General features: G+C 48.2%; 1 pseudogene; it reads right to left on the bottom strand.

Moving 5' to 3' along the window:
• Positions 1 to 979: 979 nt before the first annotated feature.
• LOC144774438 (5S ribosomal RNA) lies at positions 980 to 1,088 on the bottom strand (annotated as a pseudogene).
• Positions 1,089 to 11,820: the final 10,732 nt, after the last annotated feature.

Below are 11,820 nucleotides of genomic sequence, written 5' to 3'. Positions count from 1 at the left end.
GGAAGTCACCACGGCTTACACCTTTTTAGGTTAAGATTTTGCTAAGTAGGGATGTCACTTAGTTTAGTGTAGGGACAGTCTAATCTGGATTTTCTTCCTTTCTGTAAATGACTCACAAGTAACAGCTTGTGTCTATTCTTGCAACACTGTTGATTTTTGAATTGGCTTTGGTGATATTCTTTTGCCGACTAAGAGCATTTAGAAAATTTATGTTTGTATTGATCCCAGTATATCTTTTGAACCTTATTTTAAGATGTTTGTATCTCCAGTTAACTTTGGCTTTGTAATAAACTTTTAAAACTTTTCCATAGTAAGTGGTTCTTTAGAGTGGTGTAAGTCCTTAACTGTTTGACCTAGTAGTGGATTGCCTTTTACTCTAAGACAGGTACCAACGGTTCAGTTGACCTGAGTTGAGATCTAGATCAAATGCAATTGATTAGAAATCCAGCCGTAACATATGTATGAGTGTATGTGTATTTGTGAGCGAGTCTCGTGAAAGGGGAGTGGGTGTGTGAGTGTCTGCATGCGAATGCATGGGTGTAAGTGAGTGTGCATGCGTGTGCGCCCCGCTGCCCTCTCGGTTGTACTGAACGGCACTCGCTGCCTGCCTCTCTGCCTCAGCCCTCCCCCTGCTCCCGGGCTGCTGGGGAAGGCCAAAAGAGGGGGACCAGGAACCGGTACTGCTGCCCCTGGAGCAGCCCAGCAGCAGCTTGCAGCAGCTCGAGGCCATCCGGCAGAAGTAAACCCTCTGCTGGGGAGGGGGTGCGGGTCCCCTGTCCTGCCTTAGGGCAAAGGTTTTCTGTTTTTTTGGAACCAGGGTAAAGTGCAGCCGAATTTTCAGTTTCCGAATGGAAAGTTATGGGCCCTGCGTGTTGTCAACTTGATGGTGTTTTCTTTTTGAAGACATATACAATAAAATAATGGAATAAATACCCCCCCTAAAAGAAAAAAACAGAAGTGCCACTATTGAGAAGCAAAAAGCCTACAGCACCTGGTATTCGCAAGCGGTCTCCCATCCAAGTACTAACCAGGCCCGACCCTGCTTAGCTTACGAGATCGGGCACATTCAGGGTGGTATGGCCGTAGGCACGAGAGGCTGCCGGTTCAGGCCTCTTATGCAGACGCAGCCCAGCCCGCATGATGTCGTCACCAGGCTACTTTCAAGTACATTTGCACATTTCCATTTCACACCTGCCCTCTGTTTCAAACTTCCTGCACAGAGCCAAGCACAGCCCTCTCTCGCACTTGCTTATTTGAAACTTTGGCAGAGGCTGGGACCTCCCTTCTTAAGGGGCCGGCACTAACAGCAGCAAGCGCCTAGTCTTGCTTCTAAGGCACTCTACTTGGGCCACTTCTATACGTGCCCTCCTGGGGGCTGGGGGGGCTGCAGGGACTCCCGCTCTGCAGCTGATGCTCACCCCAACTCTGGGGAGGCAACTTCTTCACCCTCAAGCACTGGCTGCTTCAAGTCTCCTGTTGTGTTTTTTTTTTGTTTTAATCAAGGACAGGCCCCTGTAGGTGTCTTGGCGCTGAAAAACAGATGTTTATTGTTACCCAACTCAATGGTACTCATTTTATCAACCTCAAATGGATGAAAGGCTGAGTGGACCCGCGGGGATTTGAACCTGTGACCATTAGGTCGAACACAGGCCCCTGCAAGGGACACATTAGTCCACTGAGCCACCAGACCTGGCTATGCAAATAATGTCTATGCCCCGCCCTTCGGTGCCTGCATGTAGAAGAGAGAGTGAGGCGAGGGTCCAAGAAGTGCCGGGGTCCAGGAGGGAGGAAAGGGGGACAAGCAGCACCAACAACCATTTGTGTGTGTAACCTGCCGCTTTATTGAAACAGGTGCCGATTACACTTTATTAAAAACTGGCACTTTGCCTTACAAAACTAAAACCTCTCTAAACATCGAATTACCTGACCCTTTGACATTTCGTCCCCCCACCCCTACGATGCTCACTTGATTAAAAAAAAACACCCTGCAACATACAACAATACATAACTTCCAATACATTAAATAATACACAATCTTATCACATAACATTATAACTCCTACCCTCCCAAGACCTACAATCCTATCTGCCTTCCTGCAACTGTAACTAACGACCCTCTAATGTAAACTTCCCAACTGCTTAACCTTTCCCCGCTCCTGTTCACCAACTCCCCAAACTTAACAATAAACTACCAAACTCCAGCCAAACATGGTCAACTTCAAAAACAACTCTGCCAACCAGGAAAAGGCGGAAGGGTAGGCGATTACACTGCCTCCACCTTTTCCTGCCCCCCCGCACCCATTAACAGTCGCCCTGATGCCTCTCACCCTTGGTTCCTCACTCCCGATGAACAGATGTATGATGATACATCGCCAACCGCAACAACGCCAGCAATGCCCACGCAATTTTTACATCGTAAAAGACATTATATCACAAGCATTCCCTGCGCATGCTGTCCCCACGCTATTGCAGTGTCTCTGCTGTTTTAGGCAAATACAACGCAGTTCACAAAATCGCATGCTATTACATCGTTTTTCCACTGTGTTTGTTAAGTATCTGGGGCGTGTTGTATTGTAATCCTGTAGTGTTAAGTTTGATACAAGTGATCGGTGCCCGCTTCTGTCATCTCCCGTGTTCCTGCCTCCCCTCAAAAAGTTATTTTCCATCTGCCATGTGCTATATGTGCTTTCATACCGAATGTCATTTTCCGTCATCTTCCATCTTCGTCATTGCAGCAACGTTTTTGTTTTGAAAGTTATTTACATAATGTAAAAACATAGTAGAACCATATGCGCGTAAAATAATTCTTATTCAATACAAATGATCGGTGCACGCATCTGTCATCTCCCGTGTTCCTGCCCCCCCAAAAAGTTATTTTCCATCTGCCATGTCTATATGTGCTTTCATACCGAATGTCATAATCCGTCATCTTCCATCTTCCATCTCCGTCATCGCAGCACGTAGCACTCATGTTGCATCATCTGCTATAGTGCTCATGTCGCATCTTCACGCATGTGGCATGTTATATGATATCTTCCGCATCTAGTGCCTGCTTTTGCCAATATGTTTTTCATCGCAGCACATCATGTCGCATCATGTGCTATAGTGCCAGTCTTTCCTAAAATGTCATCCACGTAGCAATATGTTTTTCATCGCAGCACAGCATGTCGCATCATGTGCTATAGTGCCAGGCTTTGCTAATGTCATTCATCTGCCGTATATGCTATGACGTCATGTTGCATCTGTCACAATCGGTGCGCGCATCTGTCATCTTCTGTGTTCTGGACCCCCCCCCAAACAAACTTCTTTTCCATCTGCCATGTCATCTTGCATCAGTCCTAATGCGCATCTGCCATCTATAGGGAGAAAATTTCGCCTTGGTTTACTGATCAATTAAAACATCTCAAAACCTTAACAAGGAATGCCGAAAAAACCTGGCGAAAAAATAAAGACCCTAACAATCGTAAAATCTATCAAACCCTACATACTAAATATATGAGGGAAATAAAAACAGCGAAAAGAACACACATAGCTGAACGAATAAACAAAGCTGAGAATTCGTCTAAGGAGCTCCACCACATCCTAAAGGAATTCACTTCCTTTAAAAGTCCGCAAGAAACACCAAAAACAAATGAATGGACGGAAGACCTTTCTACGTTTCTAGACGACAAAATCATAAAAATATGTAAATCCTTTGAAATAGAGAATACATCCCTCCAAAACCTAGAACAGGAGCTACACGCAAATCAAGCTGTACACATAAATGATTCATCCCTGAGCTGGTCCACTTTCGATCTGTTGGATAACAAAAAAACTATGCTTTTGGGACGAAAAATCAAATCAGGCTCTTCCAGTGATCAGCTAACCTCAAAACTATTTGCCATTCTTGCCCCAGTGTTAGTAGACCCCTTTTCCTGCCTCTTAAACTCATCCCTGACAGAAGCGGAATTTCCTAAAATTTGGAAGGCGGCAAGAGTTAAACCCATATTAAAAAAACCCGGTGCTGACGCAAACACTTTCTTAAATTACCGCCCCATCTCCTTGCTGCCCTATTCAGGGAAAGTATTGGAGGCATTTGTAAATGAACAGCTGGTAAACTATCTTGAGAAGAACAACCTACTCGATTCCTCACAGTCGGGTTTCCGTGCTGCCCACAGCACGGAAACAGCCCTGATCGAGGTTGCCGACAACATCAGACTTGCTCTTGACAAACGTCAATCCTGCATTCTGGTGCTTTTGGATCTGTCGGCTGCCTTTGACACCATCTCCCACCAGATCTTGATTAGAAGACTGTGGGAGTGTGGTATCAAAGGGCAGGTTTTAAAATGGTTTATCAGCTATTTGTCAAATCGAACAACAACACTGCAAATAGACGAGACCCTGGCCAGTACTCGGCCTGTCACAAGAGGTGTGCCTCAGGGTTCTATTCTCAGCCCCTCGCTTTTTAACTTTTATATGGCCCCTCTGGCCAAACTTATCAGGGCATACGGATTTGACGTGTTATCATATGCGGATGACACGCAAATACTGGTCACCCTCGGCCCTGACGTAAATGACACCAAAAAGCGTTTTAAAATGTGCCTGATAGAGGTAAAAAACTGGATGAGTTTAAATCATCTCCAGCTGAATGGCACCAAATCTGAAATTATGACATTTGGGCGAGCAAGCGAACACTGGACCCATGACCGGTGGCCCCCGGAAATGGGGGAGTGCCCCGTCCCAAAAGAATCAGTCCGCAACCTAGGATTCCGCATGGATAACAAATTGTCCATGAAGGACCATGTAAATCATACGGATCACTGAAAGAATATCGACGGAGAGAATATCGACCTTCAAAAATATCGTTGAGAAAATATCGACAGTCAAAATATCGAGTTTCTATCTAGAAACAGTGTTAAATTAAATTAATATTAATAATTAATTACTAAAATATACTTAAAAATACTTAAATTAACTTATGATAAATAAATAATTAATGAAAGTTAAATAAAAAATTTTTTTTTTCATATTTATTAAACATATATATATAGTAATAAAATATAATAAAATAATACCCAAAAACTGAAAACTGACCCTGAACCCTAAAAATACCCCTTTACCCAAAAACTGAAAACTGACCCTGAACCCTAAAAATACCCCTTTACCCAAAAACTGAAAACTGACCCTAAACCCTAAAAATACCCCTTTACCCAAAAACTGAAAACTGACCCTGAACTCTAAAAATACCCCTTTACCCAAAAACTGAAAACTGACCCTGAACCCTAAAAATACCCCTTTACCCAAAAACTGAAAACTGACCCTGAACCCTAAAAATACCCCTTTACCCAAAAACTGAAAACTGACCCTGAACCCTAAAAATACCCCTTTACCCAAAAACCCAAAACTGACCCTGAACCCTAAAAATACCCCTTTACCCAAAAACCCAAAACTGACCCTAAACCCTAAAAATAAAAATCGATATTACTTCACTTACCTTAAAAACGATATTACTTCACTTACCTTAAAAACGATATTTTGGCTGTCTATATTCTGTCCAGTCGATATTTTCTCCAAACGATATTTTCAACTCGATATTCTGTCCAAACGATATTTTGGAGTCGATATTATGTCTGTGTACCAAATCATACCGTAGGCACCTGCTTCGGAATCATGAAGAGTCTACGTAAGGTCTTCAAATGGATACCAACAGAAGCACGCAGAACCTTGGTTCAGGGCCTTATAGTAAATAGGCTAGACTATGGTAACTCTCTCCTCCTTGCCATAAATGAATGCCATAGTAGGAAACTGCAAGTTGTACAAAATACAGCTGCTCGTCTGATTCTGGGTTTACCCAGACGATCCCCCTCTTTGCCATGCCTAAAAAGCCTACACTGGCTTCCTGTTAAAAAAAAGAGCCATTTTTAAAACCATGTGTTTGGTTCATAAACACATGTACGGCCCAGGACCAAAATATTGGAATCAAAAACTGACATGGTACCAGCCTGGTCGACAACTGAGATCTAGTTCCAAGTCACAGCTTACGCCGCTTAGAGTTTTAACTGCTAGAAACGGCGGACGTGCCTTTTCCTTTATGGCACCATCCCTATGGAACAAACTCCCCCTAAACATACGTACAACTACTGAACTCATGAGTTTTCGCAAAAAATGTAAAACATGGCTCTTCAGTTAAAATTTTCCGCGTCTCGTGCCAGCCTTTGCCAATCTGTTTTTCATCTCAGCACATCATGTTGCATCATGTGCTATAGTGCCAGCCTTTGCTAATATGTCATCTAGGTAGCCATGTGCTTTCATACAGAATGGGTCTCTCAGCCTCGACAATAAAAATGTTTTTACTTTGAGCAAGTGATAATTATCTATAGTTTAAAAGTTATTGACATAATTGAAAAACATTTTATTTTCCATCTGCCATGTCATATGTCATCCATCTTCCATCTCCCATGTCATTGCATAATCCGTCATCTTCCACATAATGTCATAATCCGTAATCTTTTATATCGCATCTGTCATCTGCACGCATCAGGCATAATGCTAGCCATGTGCTATATGTGCTTTCATACCGAATGTCAAAATCCGTCATCTTCCATCTCCGTCATCGCAGCAACTTTTTTATTTTGAAAGTTATTTACATAATGTAAAAACATAGTAGTACCCTATGCGTGTAAATTAATTCATATTCAATACAAGTGATCGGTGCACGTATCTGTCATCTCCCGTGTTCCTGCCCCCCCCCCCAAAAAAGTTATTTTCCATCTGCCATGTCTATATGTGCTTTCATACCGAATGTCATAATCCGTCATCTTCCATCTCCGTCATCGCAGCTCGCGTTGGCATTGCTAGCGATGTTAATGTCAATGCGCATTAGTAGCAAGCCTCCTGCAATGTGAAAGTCGCGTTGTGATGGCAGCGCGTGAAAACACTGTCGTTGTAGTGGGTGTTTCCCCCGACGCACACCCAACAACCTGGACAAAACCTCCTGTAACTCTAAAAGATGAAGGTCCATGCCCAAGCGGGAAAGGTGAACCCCGTCACCCCGAAACAACTGCGGCGCATCGTACCTAATGTCCCGATGCCAAACCTGTGAAAACCCCAAGGGCCTCATTTATGAAAAGTGACGCATCGCTGCATGAAAACAGCGATGCGTCACTATACATGGCGCCCTCCTTGCAACACCAATGATGCGTCATATTTACAGTATGACGCATCATTGCGCAAGGAGTTACAGATACGTCAGTATTTCTGATGCATCTGTATGGCACAAAAGTGACGCATTGCTGGAGTGTGTCACAAAAGTGACGCAACTCCAGCAATGTGTCCTTTCACATGGGGCAAGCATCATGTGAAAGGGCCTGCGTCAGTCTTACGCCTGCTGTGAGGCAGGCGAAAGAAATTGACGCATTTGCGTCCTAGAAGTGGCGCAGTGAAATCTTATAGATTTCACTGCGTCACTTCTATGACCTTTTCCTGTGTCAGAACGCCCCCCCTGCATACATTATACCTGGCGCAGGTATAATGTAGCGCAGGGGTTTACAAAGTGACGCATCTACCTAGATGCGTCACTTTGTAAATATGGTGCAACAAGGCACATTTTTTACGCTGCTGGTGCGTCACAAAAAGTGGCGCACCGGCATTGTAAAAGTGACCTACGGCCTCATAAATGAGGCCCCAAGTGCCTACAAAAATGAACCATCTCCACATTGATCTTCCTCCTGGCTTTATCCACCGCCTGAGGCCTCATCGCCCCTCTCCAGACCCTCCGCGGAACAAACTCAGTCCAGACCACCGTACACCCAGACCACCGCCTCTTAATTTCCTCCAAGTCCTTTTTCATGGCCCTCATCAAGACCAACCCCGTCTCCTGAACCATATCATTCTCACCCAAATGGTGAACCAACACATCAGGACATCTACCCGCTACCATCAAACCGTTAAGCGTTCCCACCAACTCCTTCCAACGCATACCCCCTCTCCCAAACCAACAAACCTTAAAAACAGCAGGATTAAACCCCAAATTTTCCCCAAAATAACTGTCCCAGGTTTGCACCTGAGCCCGCTTAACAAAAGAGTGGCACACTATACACACTTCCATATCACGGGCGAGGGGACCAGCCACGGAATCTGAAACGAGAAACAAGAGTAAGTACACAGGCCACAAAAACAACTGCGCTATCATTTGTCAGCCTCGCCGCGCACATATCGCCTGTAACAATCGGACGACCACCCCCCCAAGCGCATGATGTCCCCTCGCCCCCAACCCCCTGTGCGCCCCTCCCATCCACCCCCAGCAAAGCCAACGTTTTCCGCAACACTGCCAACAGCTGCGATCCTGTCACCCCCCTCCCATCCGCGTACAAAAAGACCAACCCCTCTGCTGGTTCCCTCGCCCGCCATTTCAGCCCCCACCGTACCGGGCACACCTCCCCCAAGGCCACCTTCCCCAACGATACCCACCTGCCAACACTCCTCTGGTCTGTCTTAGACTTCCGCAACCAAAGGCTTACCTCCTCCTCCCCAAAAGCCACTTCCGACCACCTTATCCCAGTACCCTTTTTCGACTCCAGCAACTCAGACACCCGAAAGGCCCCGCGAACATTCACTCCATTAAGGTAGTGAACAAGCAAGCCTCCCCCGCATCCCTTCAAACCAAAGGCAAGGTTCCTACCACCCTCCCCAACGAGGCCCACGACAAGGGTAGCCAAACCTGACCCAACTTCCCACACTCCCGGGCCCAACCTTCCAGCATCCGCAACCCGAGCTCACCCGCGGCCGGTGCATAGCCCCACAAGAGTTTGCCCATGAAGGCAATACCCGCCAGCTTGCCCGCTATCGTGATCTGCGTGAGACCTTTGCAGATGAGCGAGTGGATGTACTGTATAACATACTCGTGTGTCTCCTGCCCTGGAGCCCGCCGTAGCGCCCTGGATGCCACAAACTCCCCCTTGCAGATGCATACGTTGTCCTCGTCGACTCGCCAAGGACCCTAGAACCAGCTGCAACATCCTGTGCTGCCTACGTACCACAGCTGAGGAGGCATGCATGTCGGGTCTCGATCCGTGTCCTTGGCTAACCCACGGAATCTCCCCCACTGTGAACGAGACAAAGCATCCGCTATGTCATTATTGATCCCAGGCACGTGCACCGCGTGAAAAGCAATGTCATGGTGCAGGCAACCCAGCACAAACACCCTCAGCAGTTTCAGTACCTGTTCATCTCTGGCAGACTGGTGATTCACCACCTGCAACACCACCATGTTATCCACATGAAAGGTCTGTGGGCCAACACCTCTCCCCACAGCGACACCGCCACCACCAGAGGGAAGAGCTCCAAGAACGCGATGCTCTGACCTCCCCCTGCCCAGTCCGGGGGCCACTTCTCCGCACACCATCTCCCCTGCCAGTAGAGCCCAAAACCGTCGCTCCCTGGCGCGTCTGAAAAAATTTGGACATTCCAGACCAGGTCATCCCCCTTCTGCATGGGGACCCCGTTACAATTCCGCAGAAAAAAACTGCCACATCCACAGGTCCTCGCGAATGCCCGCAGACAGCCTCACGTGGTGATGCGGAGGCCTCCGCCCCGCCATGGCCCTGCACCAACCTCCTACAAAACGTCTGACCCACTCTCAACACTCTGCAAGCAAAATTGAGGTGCCCCAACAGCACCTGTATCTCCAAAACCGTGACTTTGTGCCTTGCCAACATGACCTCCAGCAGCCCCAACATCTGCTGCTTCTTTTCCACTGGTAAACAGGCCTCCATGGTCCCTGAGTCCAGCTCTATGCCCAACAATGACAGCGTCGTGCCCGGCCCCACTGTCTTCTCTGGTGCCAATGGCACGCCCAAGTCCTCCATGATCTCCTGAAACCTTTCCAGTGCAACTAGGCAGTCCGTGGTGTCTGGGGACCCGACCAAGAAAAAGTCCTCCAGGTAGTGAGTTACTCCTTGGTGACCCGTCGGTTCCATGAAAAACCATTGCAGGAACGTACTGAAACACTCAAAAAGTGCGCAAGACATCAAGCAGCCCATCAGCAATGCCTTATCCACATACCATCGGCCGTTAAACTGGATCCCCAGTAGGCCCCAATTGTCCGGGTGGACCGGAAGCAGCCGGAGAGCCGACTTGATGTCGCACTTTGCCATTTTTGGCGTTGCACCCGCGGCCACCACCAAGGCCATGGCAGCGTCAACCGATGAGTAAGACACAGAGGTCTCCCACTCATCAATGTAATAATTTCCCGAGCCACCTTCAGGCCACGACAAATGTTGAATGGGGTGAAACTGCCCCGCCTCCTTCTTTGGTACCACCCCAATGGGAGACACAATCAAATCCTCCAACGGCCAGTCCTCAAAGGGCCCCGCCATGCGGCCCTGACTGACTTCTTTAACCCGTTTGCACTGCACCACCTCCGGGTGCTCCTTGGTAGACTTCAAATTGTCGGCCCATCTCCGAAGCCGTGGCCCCTTATAGCCCAAATGAAATTCTTCCAAAAACCCGGTCCGTAACGATCCGCGGCCCCTTTGTTCAGGTAACCCTGCGATTCACCTTAACTGGAGTACGAGCCCTTTGCCCAGACCCCTTACCCCCTCTACCACCTCCAGATTGCTGGGTGTTCCCCGTCCGAACTCCCCCAGCCTGATTTTGTTGACCCCCTTGATGCTGCCCAGAGGCCCCGCAACATCTAACCAAGGGGTGGCCGTACTTACCGCAACCTGAACATTCATGCCGAAACCAGCAGAGTTACCTAGCGCAAGCCCCTTTATTGTAGTCCCAACAGGACCCCACGGACCCTGGCTGAGTTTTTGCCCCTGACCCCAACCATCCGCGGGTGGGGCGCCCCTGAAAGGGCTGGTAAATAATGGGCAACCCGCTTGCTGTAAAGATGGTCTTACCTGACCCAGCCAGCCCCATAGTGTGCTGCCATAAATTGGAATCAAGCTCACCCCATTTCGCCTCGGGATCCCACGCCATCTGAGACCTGAACTCCTCATTATACTGGGCCCACGCAAACCCACCCCCATGATCTAGGCCTTCCTAATGACGTCCATGTAATTAAACAAGGACACCGACCGCTCTGGAACTTTTTCGCAATAAACGCTGGCGGAAATTAAAAAGGCCGCCGTCCAATTTTCGATCGTGAGACGCACCTTCGGCCTCTTCTGGAGTTCATACTCCTCCTCCTTCGAACCCTCCTTCGCCCTCACCTCCCGGTGCAACAGCTTCAGCAACTCCACATACTCCCCCTTCCAGATGCTTTCCTTAGTAGACATCATCAAATGCTCACCTAACGGCTTTGTAACCCCCATGTATGGCAGCCGCTTAATCTTTAGTTCTTTACTCTCTGGCTCCGCTGCACCTTCTCCAGCCGCCCCCATACCTGCCGTGCCAGCCCCACTCACAACCCCACCTGCACCACCATCGCCAGCGCCTTCATGCCCTGACCCTGAGGGCCCCGCGTCCGCCTTCTTGTGTTTGTCCTCCAACACCTCCCCATCACCCCATCATCGGGGCCCACTCCTTTATTCACCCCATGATCCCCCATCCCCCACCTCCCCTCCCACCCCCACCGACACCATGCGCGCTGCTCGATTACCTGATGCCAATGATGCCACACGCCGCTCCTCAACCCTCTGATCCAGGGACGCCGTCCTCGCCTCCCAGTGAGATGCTCGGGCTGTTCTTTCCCGCGGGCCCCGTGACACCTGCAACACAATACCAACACTGTTAGAGGACACCCCACCGCCCTCACCATCCCTCAATTCCCCTTCTTCCAAGCTATCCTCATCCTCAATTAACTGTACCCCGCCGTGCACATAACTCCTCCCGGCCG

This window comes from Lissotriton helveticus, chromosome 8 (genome assembly GCF_964261635.1).
Source record: "Lissotriton helveticus chromosome 8, aLisHel1.1, whole genome shotgun sequence".
NCBI classification, from domain to species: Eukaryota; Metazoa; Chordata; class Amphibia; order Caudata; family Salamandridae; genus Lissotriton; species Lissotriton helveticus.
Note: the sequence above shows the minus strand (reverse complement) of the source record. Positions and strands in the feature narration are given on the sequence as shown.